This window comes from Canis lupus, chromosome 10 (assembly GCF_048164855.1).
Source record: "Canis lupus baileyi chromosome 10, mCanLup2.hap1, whole genome shotgun sequence".
Classification (NCBI taxonomy): domain Eukaryota; kingdom Metazoa; phylum Chordata; class Mammalia; order Carnivora; family Canidae; genus Canis; species Canis lupus.
The window spans coordinates 31,029,736-31,049,113 of NC_132847.1; the positions used below are offsets into that span (position 1 = coordinate 31,029,736).

The 19,378-nt window shown below is 35.1% G+C and overlaps 1 protein-coding gene and 1 non-coding gene across 36 annotated transcripts in view; both read right to left on the reverse strand.

The window, feature by feature from the left end:
- Positions 1-19,378, reverse strand: part of PTPRD (protein tyrosine phosphatase receptor type D) — a 2,176,041-nt gene that overhangs the window by 633,138 nt on the left and 1,523,525 nt on the right. The gene's annotated exons all lie outside the window — the stretch shown is intronic.
- Positions 17,113-17,221, reverse strand: LOC140642041 (U6 spliceosomal RNA). The gene has a single exon (XR_012038623.1). It is a non-coding gene; the product is annotated as a U6 spliceosomal RNA (small nuclear RNA).

Below are 19,378 nucleotides of genomic sequence, written 5' to 3' on the forward strand. Positions count from 1 at the left end.
TAACAGGCTCTTTTCAAGACGTTGGGTCCTTGCCTGCCCACACCTCATCAAGAAAGAGTCCCTCTGATGTACTATCTGTCCATATGGCTTCCTTGTGCTACCTCTCTCCTTAGAGTTGGGATGTTACTTTCAGTGATATGTTGGATCCTAATCTCACTGGCTTGCAAAAGCCTGTTGTTAAATATTCAAGAATTTTGTGAGTGGAGCCATAGCTGGAAATAAGCCACAGTAAAACTAAACCATATAAGTCATCAAATGCTTTTTACCTCTAGAAAACTGGTTTATCAACACACCACTGGCTCATTGTGGCTTTCAGACTGCATTAGATAATTGTGTTTGGACCTCCTGACAGTGAACTATTATTGAAATATATTTTTTAAAGATTTTATTTATTTATTCATGAGAGACAGAGAGGCAGAGACACAGGCAGAGAGAGAAGCAGCCTCCCTGGAGGGAGCCTGATGCAGGACTGGATCTCAGGACCCTGGGATCATGACCTGAGCCAAAGGCAGTCGCGCAATCACTGAGCCACCCAGGAGCCCCCTATTATTGAAATATTTATTTCGTATCATATTCTACCGGATCTTGTCCCAGTACTTTGAACTTACATTACTTTAAAGTGACTACCTGACCTCAGTAAGCCACTGTGGTAGCAGATTCTAGTTCCTTTTGTTTTCTCTTTATTCTTCCATGAGCTACTGAAACAAGAATAGCTGAATCTGAAACAATGACTTTCTGAACAGTCTGGACAGTCTGTGTCTTGCACCTGGGCCTGTCCTGTAACCCAAAGCCTCCCTCTGCTGGCCCCAACTATTAAAATGCATCTACTTGTGTTTTTGGCCTCTAAAGTGCCAAAGTGTGGTAAAAGACAAGAAAAATACTGTTCTTTAATATAAATACAATTTGTGGTTTGGGGAAGTAAGTATACAAGGCATATAAACTAAGATAGGACTGGTCCTTTGGTAACAATTGTCAACTGCATCCAATCATCTTGGGTGCTCTTATGTGATGCCAGTTAAATATTCATCCACTCACCTCCATTGTTGGGGTATTTTTTAGCAATACTCAGTAAAATTGAATGGCAAGCAAAGCTGTTATAGCACCATTAGCAAGAAATTTGACTAAATACCTGCTCCTTTGAGCTGAATTTCCTTATCCAGGTTTTCGTAACTAGCATGTGTGTTTTAACTGGCTTATGATAGCTGGTAAAAGGCCTTTCCCCTCTTGCCATGAATATTGAAGATTTATCTCTAGAAGTAGAATAAAAAAATATAATCTCTGAACACCCGATCGCATTACAACAAGTAGAGGCATGGCAATACATCAATAAAATCTTTGGGTGATTTTGTTGCTTTCAAGCAAGCTACCCAACTTACTGGCCTTATGGCTACTGCACCCTTAAATGACCCAAACTCTGGAATGGCCCCATCTAGCCATAAAGCCTTTGCTGTACTGCAAAGACCAATATTGAAAATAAAGGCATTTTATATTTCTCCTTTAGAGAAATCTTTGTGTGTTTTTATGGACTTTGACCTCTTATACTCCAGTTTTGTTCTTTAAAAGAATTTAAGGTAAAATGCTAATGTCAACCCAGACCCCAAATTATTAAATGTCTTGACATTCAATATTATTCTTATCCATGTAATCTATAATTTAGGAAGCACCTGTATTATCTTACTCCATTTTAAAGTCTAATAATATGCCACAAAAAATCTTTAAAATATCTTTAGGTTGCACATGAAATATTTTTTTAAATACCATATAAAACAAATACTTTATATCCTTATCTTCCTCCTATCTTTCAAGTGTCTCAACGTGGTGCTTGCTGGGACTATATAACCACAGCAATTTTAAATCACCTATCTGTGTTGTAAACACCCAGGAATTCTAAACTTCTGGCAATAACCCTCTGTGACTGTTCTCTTACTTGGCTCGGTGGATAGGATGATCAAGATCCGGGATGACTACATCCCATATAATTCTTCCCAAATGTTTCCCTTCCTGACATTCTTTAGCGATATGGATCATTCTCATACTTAAAAGGTAAAAAAATGCCAAGGAGAAAATAAATTTATATTTAGATGATACAACCACAATGCAAATTAGAGAACAGAAGGCAAAACTGCCCATGGACAAGAGGTGGGATTGAAAAATAAACCTTCCCTAGAACCCATAAAATGCATATCTTGATGGAGCTAGAAGAGAGGGACAAGTTAATGAAATTACTCTTTCTGAAGTAATTGCAACGAACTGAGCCATAGCTCAGATTCAAAACATGTGTGTATACAAAAAATTTGGCTTATTTCAATGCACGATTTATTCAATTGAACAGGGCATGGAGAAGCCAAAAATGAGCTAATTTTCAGTGCCATTTGCATTATCTGCCAGGTGTTAAACCCATTACAGACCATAGCATCATTTGCTGGAATCACTCATTCCTTCATTAGCTACACTGTCTTTATGCCCTCTAGTGCATGTATTTTGAGTAGACTTGTAAGAGGAAAGATCCAAAATAGTTTTGTTATGGCTGCAATTTGTTTCCATCGGTTGAAATGGCAGTATGTTCAACAACTAGGGAACCTGAATAATAACCTAGCCAACATTATGTATCATTTTTAATGATTACTAGCATTTTTAATGATACAGAAGAAACAGAAAACTTGATATGAGTCCCAATTTCCTGTCCTATGAAATAAGGATAAAATGGTAATTACTTTATCTGGCTGTTGTGGAAGTAAGAAATAGCACATGTAACTGAAAGTACCATGGCTAATGGCACAGAGTAGGTGCTTAATGAATAATATCCTCATTGACGATAATGAATGCCTTTTCATATGGGAGAGAGGAACTTCTTATCTGAAATAACTGATGAACAAAACAAGGAGGAATGAAATTAATCTGTATCCTGATTGAGCCACTCAACACTGATAGATCATTTAAAGAGGTGACTGCAATTATACTCCCCCGATCCATTTGGTAAAAAGGCTTCTATAAAAAGCTAAGTATGAGAAGAGCCAGTAGACAATTTCTGCTGCTCTCAGTTGTAGAGGATGATGGGATTGCTCCCAAGGGTATCTTTTAATAAAGTTCACTTTATTATTCTCTAATACATTTTAGCAAGCTTCAGTGGCTATAACTATAACTATCTTAAATGGGAGATACTTTTTCTTCTGAGAAGAGCAAGTCAAGTTTTCTTATCATAATTGGGTAATGTCTGGAAGAAAAATTCATACTTCTCATCATCCAATGGCTGGTCTACTATTCTGGACCAATTAATTAGCTTCACTAAACTGTTGTCCTTGCTTTAGGAAAAAAAAAAAAACAACAACCCATGCATTAAATGATTATCTGGGTAAAATAGAGCTCAGGAATTTCCTTTGCTAGCAAACTTTTGGGGCTTCTTCCTGAACAACCTGGATTTTTTTGGCTTCCTCATAAATTAAATAACTTTTTATCTTCATAGAGTGAAATGCATCAATGAACCATAAGCTGGCTACTGTCTGGTTTAGAATGGAGCACAGTACCACTGATTCAAGGAGGACTTCTTTCACTGTCATGTCTGAAGCATATGAATTTAGCTGTCAAAAGAAGGATTAGAGGTGTATCTGACTGATGCTGTAATATGATTTTCAGTATTAAAGTCTGAATCTATCATTCTAGGTTCTTACAATAGAGAAAGTCTATAAGGGCAAATATATTGATGGATAATTTACAAATTTAGATTCTCCTCATTCTCCTTTCTTCTTCCTGCTCTTCTTCTTAAGAATGAACAAAATACACAATTTCTAAAAGGAACTCTCTTTAAGTTTGGGTAATAGACAAAGCAAGAGTCATCCATTCCCTTGGTATTTATGAATTCGATCTTAAAGGCTAATGCTATTCTGAAGAGTCACTGATCCCCAGAGTTCTATCTCTGTAAGTGCCTTCTTCTTGTTAAAATGGAGATTGAACTATTAATTTGCAATTCCCATTGGGCTTCAATTACCATATTTATTCACATAATCTATCTGTTATTTTTACCTTGAAATTAGAAAAAAAAATATTATGTAAGCATCTGCCTGCTGGCCTAATCACTAATTTTAGGAAGCATTATTGAGATTTTAAATCCATTTCCCTGATATTTAAAGAAAAAAGTTTCACACTTTATAATAGTAAGAAATCGATAGAATAATTAATTGTAGTTTAAATAACCCTAAAATTTTTTTCAATGTCTTTTCTTTTTTAGAGCAGAAAAAAACCCCTTATTTAATGAGATAATACCTGGGTATAAGAAAAAAAGGAAATAAATTATTTTTTAAAAGATTGGTGGGTGATAGTTACATTTAGTACAGCAAGGTAAAAATTCATAAGTAAGCCTACCTCTCTTCCTCTACCTGGGCCTATACCATGTGGAGGTATGGAAAGCTGACTATTTGGAACATTTAATAATTTGTCTATTCACAGCCAGATATAAAAAACATAAGTTCATCTTATGTTAACCTCTTCTGACTTTATGATTGCTTTAAAGCACAAAGTTAAGAGAGTATATGTTCCCATCCACATGCATTAAAGAGAGAAATGGAATGATAAATTATTATTCATTTCAAATTATGGGTAAGGTGTGAGTAAAGGTATACATTGAAATATATGGTCATGTGTTTTGGGAAATGTAAAAATTTAACCCCAATAGATTAAATAGACCTTTTAAGCCATACGCTTCCATCCTCAACCATTTGATTTTGTTTTCCATGCCAAGTTAATTTGTGTTAGCTGGCAGCTCCAATGGTATTTCAGGGTGAAAGAGGAACAGGAAGAATTTAATCCCCATCACCCTCCAAAGCCTCTGCAAATAACAGAATGTAAGGGAAATATTGTGTGTGTTATATAAATACATATTTCTTTTAATAAGTTCTTGACACATGTTTAAAATTTACATAGCTTATTTTGTGTGTGTGTGTGTGTGTGTGTGTGTATGTGTACTCGGTCCTCATTTCTTTTTCTAAAATAGTCCAATAGAACTAGCACAAACTTATCAATATTTATTTCTAAACATTCAGAAATGGCTGCAAACTTTCCAGAGACCTCCATACCTTTACCGCCCACTCTAATTTGAATCTGTTGCTTTAGATGCCAATGTATAGCTGTTTTCTTGGGACTTCTTTCCACCCTTTCTGTATCTGGCCTCTTGTTTCTTGAATCTTTGATTTGTTCTCTGTGATTTACTCCTAAGTGTTGTTTAAGTATATCCTCCAGTAGTTTCTTGTCAAAGAGTAGATAGGAAGTGATTCTTAAAATATTTTGTCTGTGTGAAATTGCCTTTACTGCACCTTTGCATTCTATTGATAGCTTCAATGGATACAGAATTCTAACCTGGAAATTCTTTTCTCTGTATAAGTTTGAAGCTGTCTTGTCTTTTAGCATCCAAATATTCAATCTTATTTTGAGAACTACATTGCCGTTTTTATTTCCATTCCTTAATATGGGACCTATGATCATCAATGCCCTCTCTGCTGCCTACAATCCTTGGACTTAAAATCCTTGGCCTGGTTATTCCATAATTTCCCTATGATGTGCTTCACAGGAGCTCTTAAAAAAAAATCCATATGTTGAGCAGTCACTGGATCTTTCAATCTGAAGAACTATGTCCTTCAGTTTTAGGGAAATTTTCTTTTATTATATCTTTGCTGTTTTCATTCTTTCAGATTTTCTGTGATCTCTTTGGAAATCATTACAGATGTTGGATATCTTAGATTAATTCTCTCATTAAAATTTTTTTCTCACTCACCATCACTTTTCTTTTAGGTTATTTTTCTGGGAAATTTTCTTAATGTCATTTTTCACCTCTCCTTTTTGTATTTTTGCTTATCTGCTATAATACTTTAATACACAGGATTCTTTAGTTTTTCTTTAGTTATTCTCTCTTTTTTAGGATTCATATCTCTATTTGCATATTTATTTGTTTTGTTCTCTTTTAAGTTAAAACTGTTCTTCACATATCTGATTTTTGAAAACTAATTGGCACCATAAAAAAGTTTTTATAGGAAGTTCTGTCTTGGTATATGTGTGTGAGTATGTGGGGAGAGGCTTTATGATAGGATGATGGGTAATGAGATAGCTTTACTTTGGAATGACAACTCCGGCATATTTTTTTATGTGGCTATTTTCTCAGGGGCATTGTGCTTTTCCAAAAAATACTCCAATTGAACTCCTAGTTCTGATACCCTGGGAGTAGGGACTTGGTGTCTGGAAAGGATATTTGAGTTTGTTTTTTCATGATTTCTGACCAGGGCTTCATTCTCAGACTTTTCTGTTTTGATAGCTTTGATTTTAATTATTTTTTTCTGAAAAAATAATAATTATTTTTTTCTATACTATATACTTCTGATCTTTTGTGGGAAAAATCCTTTCTACGTGGTCCCATAGTCATGTTCATATATGAACATATGAAGGGATTTGGTGATCTAAGTATATCCTAAAAACTTCAAATAATCCTATTGTTTCCAGAGTTAAGCACTTTCCTTTCCTCCCATATACAAGTGGTGGGAGTGAATTGGCACACATCCAATTATCTAAGCTACTGGCACAAAGGATTCAGATTTTTCTACTTTGCTAATTCATCCATCTTCCATCTTCCAAAACTTTGTTGACATCTCTTAATCACTTTTATCCCTCTCTTTTTCAATTTGTTTTTGTGTTATTGTTTTTAAAATATGTAACTGATATTTTAGAGGTGTTTTTGAAAGTAGTAGAGGACTTGAATTCCACATGCCATGTTTTACCTGAAGACTGTAGACTATATTTAAACACATGTTGATTATGAGATTTGTATTAATATGAGATTTAGTATTCTAATTAACTTCTAATAGCTTAGTACCACCCAGACAGAAATGTTGCTTGATATTACATAATGTAACATTGGATTCAATTTGAATTAGAAACTCAAGAATAAAAGATGATGTGGTTTTACTAGCCATATGATATTAAGATATGGGCTAGGAATTACTAATAGGGAAGTTGAGTTTCTAGGATATCATGCCTTCATTTCTCTTCATTGAGAGAAATGTCTTTGCTGAGTTGTGTTACTTAATATTCTTTCTTTTTAAAAAGTACTTTAAATACTAATTATACTAATATATGAATGACCAAAGAATTTATAAGATATTCAAAAAGACACTCTTCTAATTTAATCTTTTTCTTTTTTTCAACTAACTCTTATTAATTTTCTTTTAAATATTTTTTAACTTTCTTGGTATTTTTAAATATGTTTTTTTCACATATATCAAACTCTATTTTCTTCTGATGGGAGGAAAAGGTGTACATATATGTGTATAGGTATGTGTACTGCATGTAATATATATATATATATATATATATATATATATATATAATATTTTTCTTTTCCCATTTAGTATTTTGCTGTATAAATAAGACAATAAATTTACTTTACAATCATATTTATAAGAATACTGTTCTTTAAAAGAACAGTATTAAAAAAAAAGAACAGTATTATCATTTTGATGTGGAAAGCATAACAAATATGCAATGAGTATGTAGCATGCTTATGGATTCCTTTTGACTGACTCTAGCTAAAATAGTGACATTAAATCAATATGGCTTTTGTATTGTTTTTTTCTAATTGTATTTCCAACAATTTCAAAATACAAGTTATGACTGAATTGGCCAATACTAATTTTTCTCTCTGTTACAAAAATAAAGCATAATATTTTATTCTAGGCCTCTTTCCCTCTTGTGAATAGAAGAGATATTTGCTGAAACCTAGAAAACTGTTGAAAATTACAGATAAGATCAGACATTGATATAACCTTTCTGATTCAAACTATAAACAAAAAGATACAAGTTTCTATCAATTGTCCCAAATGTTCACCCACTTTCCTGTATACAACACTGTGACCATGATAAGAATCAGGTTGATTTCTTCTGCTTGACAAAGTATCAGTAAATTCTTGTAACTGCATTGGGAAGCATTCTCCTAGACCTTTCAAGTTTTTTTCTGTTGGTCAATTAACTTATTCATAAACATTTTGTTGTATCCTATATCCATGAGTTACTCCGCTGGTGACATGAAGAAGAATTAGATGATATTCCCATCTTCAAATCATTCTCCTTCCTTTGGAAAGTATAGGCATATATACGCTATTATAATGGAGTGCAGTAAGAGCTATTAGAAGTTACTTAGAGTACTGTAGGATTAACTGGGTCGGGGGGGAACACATATAAAAGTCATGGTACCATCAAGGAAGAGCCTTTTGGGAAGCAAGATGATACATTTAGTAGTCTTAAAGCACAGGATGCATGAAAGTGAATATAGGGTAGAAAAATAAGACTAAACCTGAAGGAAGGAATCAGTTTTTGGAAAGTCTTAATTTTTTTTTGAAAGCTTATGCCACGGGGATCCCTGGGTGGCTCAGCAGTTTAGTGCCTCCTTTGGCCCAGTGCATAATCCTGGAGTCCCGGGATGGAGTCCCACATCGGGCTCCCTGCATGGAACCTGCTCCTCCCTCTGCCTATGTCTTTGCCTCTCTCTCTCTCTCTCTCTCTCTCTCTCTCTCTCTCATCCGAAGTTGTGGAAGAGAAGGCTAATTAAAATCAGTTAAAAATAGAAAACAAGTATCATTTAAGAATCAGAAATTTTAAAAAATTTGCTTGAGGAAAACAAAAAAATAATAAATAAAAAGACAGTTACAAGGTGGTATCTTTTAATATTTTTAGCTATTTCAAATACCTACTTATCCTATAGTGTGGCTAAGAAAGCTACCGTCCACGATAGGCTGCCAATTACCCATGCATTTTCTCTTCCATCACTTAATAAGAATGCCTTCTAGAGTCTCCAATCTGTCAACTCTATGGAAAAAGTGTGGGTATGAAAGCAGAAAAAAAAGAAAAAATTAAAAGGCAAGGGATGCCTGGGTGGCTCAGTGGTTGAGTGTCTGCCTTCAGCTTAGGGTGTGTTCCTGGGGTCCTGGGATGAAGTCCCACATTAGGCTGTCTGTGGGAAGCCTGTTTCTCCCTCTGCCTATGTTTCTGCCTTTCTCTATGTGTCTCTCATGAATAAACAAATAAAATTAAAAGAAAAACTTAAAAGGCAAGATTATGGTTTAAAATATTCCAACCACTTAATATGATCTTTAGAGTTTTGCAAATATCCTCATTGTTGCTGCTGCTGCTACTACTACTACTACTACTACTACTACTACTACTGCTACTAATTACTGGTTACATAACTTCAAAACACACTATATTATTCTAACTATTTTTTTAAACTACATATGATTTTTCATTGTTCTGTTTATCAGAATACTAATGGAGTAAGTATCACGTCAGGTAAAAAACAATTTTGCTTAAGGTAAATTTTATGATATTGTGCTTAAAGGAAAAAATCTTAAATGATATAAGTGTAATTAGAGAAGGAAATAAAAGTTGTCCTAGGCACACTGCTTTAGGAAGAAATCCATCTATTTGAAAAATAAACCAAAAAACCCCACATAATATCGAGCTAATATGTGTATACATATGGTAGACTTTTCTGTAAAAGTACAAAAAATTCTCTCATTCACCTAATATTCCTTTTGCAATTATTCACCATTATGCTCAATAGTTTGACATTTACAAAACACTATTTATATGCACAATACCAAAATCACAAGATATTTTGGGAGATGGTAGTGGAATAAGAGGACCTCGGCTTGCCTTGTCTTATGAATACAACTGGATAGCTATTAAATCATCCTAAATACCCCAGAAATAGACCTGAAGACGGACAGAACAAACTCCATAACTGAAAGGAGAGAAGAGGTCACAATGAAAAAAGTAGAAGTTTGGAGATGGAATTTAGGGGAGAAATGGATCACAGGTGCTATAAAAAAGAAGGAGTCATGGGCAAGAAAAGGGCAAGAGAGAGAGGAGTGCACAGTGGAACACACAAAGAAAATATTTCCCCAAAACATTGGCTTGGAAAACAAGAGAGGCTGAATTTTGTGAGTTCTTGTAACTAGTGGAGTTTAAAACCTGGAGTTTTAAAAGTTAGTCAGCTTGGCTGGGATAGAGCCCATAGGCACACTTCTGCTCTTGGAGAGAAGGCAGACAAATGACCCAGGGGCAGAGAGTGTGGAAATAGCAATCTGTCTGAAGAGCCCCTAAAAAGACAAGAGAGGATCTGAGAAAATCTTCAGAAACAATGACAGAACAAGTAAGAAGATGGCAGTAAATCCTTATCTATTGATCATCACTTTACATGTAAATGGGCTAAACACTTCAATCAAAAGTATATGGCATCAGAGTGAATAAAAAATCAAGACCCATCGACATGCTGTCTACAGAAAATTCATTTAAGACCTAAAGACCTGCAGTTTAAAAGTGAGGGGACAGAGAAACATTTATGGAAATGGATGTCAAAAGAAAGCCAGAGTAGCAATACTTATATCAGACAAACTAGACTTTATTAATTTATATAATTTTTAATAATTTTCAGATAAACTGACTTTAAAACAAAGATGGTCACAAGAGACCTAAAGAGCTAGAAAAGACCAAAAAATGAAGCCTCAAACCAGCAGAAGGAAGGAAATAGTAAAGATCAGAGCAGGAATAGATTATATAGAAACTAAAAGTAAAACAAAAACCAAACCAAACCAAATCAAACACACACACATACACACACAATAGAAGGGATCATGAAACAAGAAGCTGGTTCTTTGAAAAAATTAATAAAATTGACAGTCCTATAGTCAGACTTATCAGGAAGAAAAGAGAAAGGAACAAAAAGAAGTAAAATCACAAATGAGAGAGGAGAAATAACAACCAACAAGCAGAAATAAAATTAGAGGAATATGAAAACCTTATGCCAACAAATTGGGAAAACTGGAAGAAATGGACAAATTCCTGGAAATATATAAACTACCAACACTGAAACAGGAAGAAATAAAAACATTGAACAAATTACTAGTAAAGAAATTGAATCAGAAATTAAAAACAACAACAACAACAACAAAACTCATGATAAGCGGAAGTCCAGGACCAGATGGCTTCACAGGTGATTTATTTTTTTTTAAATTTTATTTATTTATTCATGAGAGACACACAGAGAGAGGCAGAAACATAGGCAGAGAGAGAAGAAGGCTCCATGCAAGCAGCCTGATGTGAGACTCAATTCTAGGACTCCAGGATCACACCCTAGGCAGAAGGCAGGCACTCAACCGTTGAGCCACCCAGGCATCCCTCACAAGTGAATTCTAACAAATATTTAAAGAAGAATTAATGCCTATTCCTCTCAAACTATTCCAAAAAATAGAAGAAAAAGGAAAACCTCCAAATTCATTCTATGAGCCAGAATTGCCCTGATACCAAAACCAGGTAAAGACACCACCAAAAAAGGCCAATATCCCTGATGAACATAGATGTAAAAATTCTCAGTAAAATCTTAGCAAACTGAATCCAACAATACATTAAAAAAGTTATTAACCACAATCAAGTGGGATTTATTCCTGGGATCCAAATGTGGTTCAATATTTGCAAATCAATCAATGTGACACATCGTGTTAATAAAAGAAAGGATAAGAACCATATGATCATTTCAATAGCTACAGAAAAAGCATTTGACAAAATACAACTTCCATTATCATTAAAAGTCTTCAAAAATAAGTTTATAGGGAACAGACCTCAAATTGTATAGGCCATTTGTGAAAAACCGTTGGTTAATATCATTCTCAATAGGGGAAAACTGAGAGCTTTTCCTCTATGGGCAGGAATAAGATAGGGGTGTCCACTTTTACTACTTCTATTTATCATAGTATTGGAAGTCCTAGCCACAGCAATCAGACAACAAAAAAATTAAGTCATCCAAAGTGGAAAAGAAAAAGTAAAAATTTCACCATTTGCAGATTACATGATGCTGTACATAGAAAACCTGAAAGACACCACCAAAAAACTACTAGAACTGAAAAATGAATTCACCAAAGTTGCAGATGCAAAATCAATATACAGAAATCTGTTGCATTTCTATGTACCAATAATGAAACAACAGAAAGGGAAATTAAGGAGTCAATCCTGTTTATTGCACCTAAAACAATAAGATACCTAGGACTAAAACCAAAGAGGAGAAAGAGCTGTACTCTGAAAACTATAAAACACTGATGAAAGAAATTGAAGATGACACAAAGAAATGAGAAGATATCCCATGCTCATGGATTGGAAACACAGACATTGTTAAAAAGGTCTATAATCCACAAAGCAATCTACACATAATGCAGTCCCTATCAAAATATCAACATATCTCACAGAGCTAAAATAAACCATTCTAAAGTTTGCATGGAACCACAAAAGACCTCAGATAGCCAAAGCAATCTTGAAAAAAGCAAAGCAAAGCTGGATGCATCACAATTCCAGATTTCAAGTTATATTACAAAGCTGTAATAATCAAAATAGTATAGCACTGGCTCAAAAATAGACACATAGATCAATAGGACACAATAGAAAACCCAGAAATAAACCCACAACTATATGGCCAGTTAATATTCAACCAAGCAGGAAAGAATGTACAATGGGAAATAGTCTTTTCAACAAATGGTTTTGGGAATACTGGATAGCAACGTGCAAAACAATGAAACTGGATCACTTTCTTACACTACACACAAAAATAAATTCACAATTCTTCTTTGTAACTTCTTTGACATCCCCTGTAAGAACTTTCTTCTAGATAGGTCTCTGGAGGCAAAGGAAACAAAAGCAAAAATAAACCATTGGGATTTCATAAAAACAACAACAACAACAACAAAAAACAAAAAACAAAAAAACTTCTGCACAGTGAAGGAAAAAAATCACCTAAAATGGGAGAAGATAATTTGCAATGATATATCCGATAAAGGGTTAGTATCTAAAATATATAAAGAACTTATAAAACTCAGCACCCGGGTAGCCCTGGTGGCGCAGCGGTTTAGCGCCGCCTGCAGCCCGGGGTGTGATCCTGGAGACCCGGGATCGAGTCCCACATCGGGCTTCCTGCATGGAGCCTGCTTCTCCCTCTGCCTGTGTCTCTGCCTCTCTCTCGCTCTCTCTGAATGAATAAATAAATAAATCTTAAAAAAAATAAATAAAACTTAAAAATAAAAAAAACTCAGCACCCAAAAGACAAATAATCCAATGAAAAAATGGGCAGAATACATGAACAGAAATTTCTCCAAAGAAGACACACAGATGGCCAGCAGGCACATGAAAAGATGCTCAACACCACTCATCATCAGGGAGATGCAAATCAAAACTACGATGAGATATTACCTCACACCTGTTAAATGGCTAAAATCAACAACACAAGAAAAAAACAGGTGTTGGCAAGGATGTGGAGAAAGAGGTGCAGCCACTCTGGGAAACAGTATGCAGGTTTCTCAAAAAAATTAAAACTAGAAATACCTTATGATCCAGCATTGGCACTACTGATATTTACCCAAGAATACAAAGATACTAATTTGAAGGGATACATGCATCCTGATGTTTATAGCAGACTCTTAACTATAGAGAATAAACTGATGGTGACCAGAAGGGAGAAGGGTGTTAGAGATGTGTGAAATAGATGATGGGAATTAAGGAAGGCACTTTTTTGTGATGAGCATGGGGTGTTGTACAGAAGTGTTAAATCACTACATTGTACATCTGAAATTACTACTACACTGTATGTTAACTAATTGAAATTTAAATGAAAACTTAAAAAAACACAACAAAAGATCAGGAATATCATCTACATAAGAAATGATAAAATTGAAAATTAATAAAAATGGACTTGTTTAATGTCAGACAAAGGCTAACCTTAAAATTCAATAGAACTGAAATATTGGTTTGCATGCTTTCACAGTCCTAACATTAATGACTAAGTGATCCATAGATTTTAGTTGTAACTTTTAATTCAAAAGTGGAAGAAAGATTTCATGAAGACAAAAAATGAGAATGATTTATCCAAATGTGTATGAGTGATTAGAAATTTTAAAAATGTTGAATAATGATTTGAATTAGAGTTAATATAATTTAGATATAGAAGTTATTGGTCTCTCCATTGATAAAACTGGAGGATTTCATTCAGTAATTTATGTGCCAATTTTGAAATACTCTATCTCAAAAAGCGTTTTAAAAGTAATATCCCAAATCTGGGCATAGAGCTTCTTGTCTTTTAATTTACTTGCATAAAAAGTATAAGGGTAGATTGCAAAATCATTAGGTAACAAACTATAACTTATGGCAACCTTCAGAAAGTCTCTCTAGATTTTGGGTAGATTTTTTTTAAGGGGGTTCTGAAAATTTTTTGTGGACTTGTAGCCCATGTGGAGAAATCTTAGGTAATTTTATTTTTTTATAATCTATGGAACTTCCTCTACAGAATATTTGGAATTATGTAAGTATCCTAAGCTAGGCAACCTGTATGAAGATGGAAACTGTTAGAAACTGCTTTGGGGACATCTCTAGTTATGAATGGTTAAAAGATAATTGAAGATTTCAACAACCTCTGTTAGAAGCCCCATGGTTTCTGGAAAGAGGTCAGAATATTAACAAATGAAATAAATGATTGATGCAGTTCCTAAGGTGATGTTAAAAAATAAGGTTCAATATATGTTTGAATCCCTAGGTGTAAAAGGAAGAAACTGACAGAATTCAGACCATGGACAAAAGCTGGACTTTTAATAAAAATAAGACAAAATTCTCCACAACTCTCTCAGTTTTGATACACATTGATATGTGATAAGATAATCCCTGCTGACCCCTCCTGATCCATTCTTTGACTCACCTTCCCCAACACATACACACACACCCTTGCTCTGTGTTTCATGAGCTCAGCATTTATGCACCATATCCACCAGGTTCTCTTTCCTCGTGGCTTCTTGTTGGTTCGGCAATGTGAAACACCAGCAGAATATTAAAAGGTACATGAAATGAAGAGTTATGATATTTGTTTCCTAACCTGCAGGACACATGTTAGCATGTTGCTTTTCTTTATTTAAGGTCAGATTCTTCTCGGGTGGCCCTCTTAAACAGGACAGGTCTCTCTGTAGGCCTGGGCATGGAAGTAGATTCTGGTTGTAGTTAATGCAAGATGCTTCACTATTCTTAAATCTTGTCCCTCCCTTTAATAAACTCTCTTCAACCTCTTTCAATTGTGCCATCATTTTCCTGACAGGATTCTGACTGAAACACATGCAGTAAGTTGTCGTATGATCATTGTTACATTGTAGGGTGAGTGGTGGGCTGAAAATTTCCACGTTTATTACATGTCAGACACAAAAAGTGTCCCCCAACAAGAGCTAATGTGGATAAATAAATATTGGTCAGATTGAATTGTTTATATTGGTTATTTTGGTATGGAAAAAAATCTTCTTTACATTAGGGTTCGTATGTAGTATCCTCATATCTTAGATTGCCCTAATTATAGATTGCTATGGAGTATGTATCCTGGTTACTTTAGAGATTACTTTTTCTATGTAGACAGTGGCAATTACGGTCTGCAGGGGCACTCAGAAATAGTATCTGTCTTTGAACAACAGGAATATATGAAGTTGTGGAATTTTTTAGGAAACACCAGATGTGGCTGCTCCGGTATTACATGGTCCCACATGTCTCTATTCACTGTTTCTTGGCGTAATAGCTTATAATTCATCCATTGTTGTCACATCCTAAAGGACTAGTAAGCCTGGAGCTTTTGATTTAAATATTATAGAATTAAGTGCTTATGTGAGAAAACAGACCTATGGATAAATAGATGGTAAAATGTGTATTAACTGCAGCATATAATTACTTAGTATATAATCACCTCTGTGGTTGTTACAGGTCAACAATGGAGACAAGTGAGGTGTACATTAAGTACAAACTGTGTTATTCAGAGTCCTGAAACTCAGAATGCACTCATCAAGGAAAGAGGGTCACATGTTATTCATTGTCAAAGTAGCTAAGAATACATTCCTATTCCCTGAAGATCCAACCTCTTACAATGGGAAGTACTGTGAGTATGGTGCTTTCATAATACTACTGTAGTGACAACTCTATACCCTATAGTTATTTTACATTTTCTTCGGTAAGACCAATCTAACATTTTGTTCCTGTAACATTATTTTAAATTCTGATTCATTGGGATTTTAAGGCTGAAACTGGTTCTTATCACGATAGCTGCTCTGTCAGACTGACTCTAAGGTGCTCTCCAGGGTCCCTTTCTTTTGGTATGGACAGAACCTATGATACGCTTCCAATGAATATAATTTGGCAAAGGTGATAGGAGTCCGCTCTCCAAATATGATACATTGTATAGTATTTCATCTTGCTATCCAGTGGTGCTAGAGTTTTCAGGAAGCAAGGCGCCAAGCTGAGAGAGGTCCTGTGGAGAGACTCATAAAGTCAAGGAACTTCAGGCAGCCTCAGGGAGCTAAGAGGAGCCTCCAGCCAACAGGCAGCAAGAAGTTGGAGCCCTTGCTCTTATGGTAGAAAGGAAATGAATTCTGCCAACAATGTGAATGAACTGGGAAGTGGATCCATCACTGGTAGAGCCTCAAAATGAGAACTAGGCCCTGTCTGATGTATTGTCTACATCCTTGCAAAGGACCTAGATAAGCGGTGCCTGTCCCTACCCATAGAAACTGTGAGAGAATGAATATATGTTGTATTAAGCCACTGAATTTGTAGTAATTTGTTACACAGCAGAGGAAACTGATACACTTGCCCAGTACATACTTGGTTAATAAGCAGGGGTAAATACCATGAACCAAGAATTATTCACTCTTGAATAATGAAGACTACAAGAGAGAGAGAAATCCATGCACTTGAGGAAGTTATGGTAGGTGATTTTAATATACATGGCTAAAAAAACAACCAACAGATAAGATGCTTTTCTTTCATACACAGATACAGGGAAATTATTTACAATGTTAAATGATTGCTCTACTTTAAGTGGGTAAAAGAACAAAGCAGATTTACCCAACAGTATTGAAATTTCTATTCAGCTCCATCTATTAAAGTCTGAATCTATTTGTATGCATTTGTGTCATTCTGGAACCTGTGATAAGGGATCGCCATTATCGACCATATGAGGATGTATATCCTTGCCATTTCATCCTGTAACATCAGGTAGAAGAGTAGAATTTACAGTTTCACAAAACTCAGCAATGCCAATAGAAAATCTGTGACTTGCCTTTGCTCAGGGGCCTTACTAACCTTCTCTGAATGGTTCCAGTTTTAGTATCTGTGCTGCTACCATAAGCAGTTGTTTTGTTTTTGCATTCACTAGCCACTAGCCTGCACTGCCAAACAGTTATATCGAATCTCTATCAGAGGGTTGCTTGCTGTCTCAGATGAAGTTTTCTGCCAAGTTCTTCGAGTGTCTGAATTTCTTGAATGAAATAGATGAATGAAACAAATCATGCTTACAAGCGCAGAAAGAAAGGGAATTAGAGAGAGGGGGTGCAGATAATACAGATATTAGTTTTAAAAAGGTATACACAATGGTGTTTGAAAAGTCTTGCCAGTTCTTTTGTTTGTTTGCTTGTGTGTTTTCAATCTCTGAGGCTTTAGGGACTTCACATCAAAGTAACAAAAGAGTGGCTAACCCCTGATATATTATAAAGAGCTTCTGCAGCAATAATTAATATAAGGGGGCAGTGACACAAGAATTAATCTTGGAAACCACTCTCAAGGTGATGGGGAAAATAAATGCGTCGTGGGAGTACCCCATAGTGCTGCACCATCGTTGCTGTGTTCTATCATTGATCATTAATGATAGCAAAGAAGCGATCACTCACAAGACAGAACTAATAATAGTCTTCAAATATGGAAGGATCTTCACTCACTTCTATGTTTGGTAACAGTCTGTGTCAGATGAATGATGAGTGTTTTACTGCCCCAAAGGGCACATGCAACAAGCCTCTTTTTCTTCCTTTCCCCGCTGCATTGTAGATGGTACTGGAGGCCAGTTAATCTGCTATGCTGAAATAGTTCTTTTGGATACTGATTTTTTTTCCAGATGCAAATATATGGCTCTACGAGATTATCCAAGTATTAGTACTCTTGCATGTATGGATACTATAGACAGGACCACCTCTGCCCTGACCCAGATACTCAAAGTGACATCACAATTCTGGGAGTCCTGGCTGTTATCAGACATGGGAGGTGTCCAATGTCCAATGGGTTTTTTCGTAGTGGTGGTGAAGGTGCTATTGCCAGCATTTTTTCCATTACTCAGGTCCCACTAAATCAACCCTTCCTTTTCATCACAAAAAGACACTCAGGGCACATGAGTTATCTGAAAGTGCCAAAGCACAAGCCATAGTTCCTAGGTAACATGATCCTTGTTAGGTACATCCTACAATTTAACCAGACTGGACTCTGATGCTTTCTTACTGCGGAATTCTGCTGCTGTATTTCTGCCCTCTTGATGCCTGCTGATCCTCATAATCTGGAGTTTTTTTGCGGATAATGAACATTTTTTTATAGCAAGTAAATTGTAAGCTTTATATAAGATTCACAGGAGAACGATAACTCTCTTTCAAAATCAAGAGGTAACCGTGCAAAATAAACAACTGTTTGGTCCATTACTATTATTACCTCTTTTCTTCCTGGAAACATTTATTTGAGTTTCATAAGCAAACTTGATATTGTAAATAAAGCTCCTCCATGATCCCAAGATAACACTTAGGTTTCATAATCTAGATGGAAACACGCTGGTGTTGTACAATTTTGATTCCTCCTTTTGTATAAGACTCCAATAATAACATCACTGTTTCTAATCATGCCCTGAAAAACAACATTTAATAGCTCACCTTTTCCCTCTGAACTTTTCTCTGCTTTAAATTCAGTCTTACAAAAGTATAAAGGATACCTATGTGATTACCTAAAATAAATAAGATTATAATCAACTCAAAAGAAAACATTATACTCGTCCAGAAATTCCTTACTAGGAATACTCCAAAGAGGAAATAAGTGTGTTTATCTATGGTAATAACAATACAGCTGCCTAGCAATCAAGTTAGCTTTCCTGTCATCTTTATCAAGCAGTGTGTTTACACTGGAGACAATCTGAGGAAAGAAAAATCTGTATTGTGATATCAGTACAATGCAAGCATTTCTAAACACAGTCAGCCTCTTGTTTACAAGGCACAACAGTGATTACTTCAAACATAGTTTTTAGATAGGCTTGGATTATTAAAGTTTTAAAAGTGGTATAATACATTTAAGACTCAATCATTTCAACTTTTCTCCAAAATTACTTTTTCAATGTATTCTAAAAAAAACAGACAATATGGGATATTTCATTGAAAGGAGGGAATGAAAAAGATAAAATAAAAAAATAATAAAAAAAGAAAGTAGGGAATGATCCTGTTATAGTCTCTGTGTACATGTAATTGTGTCTGTTAGTATGTCTGTG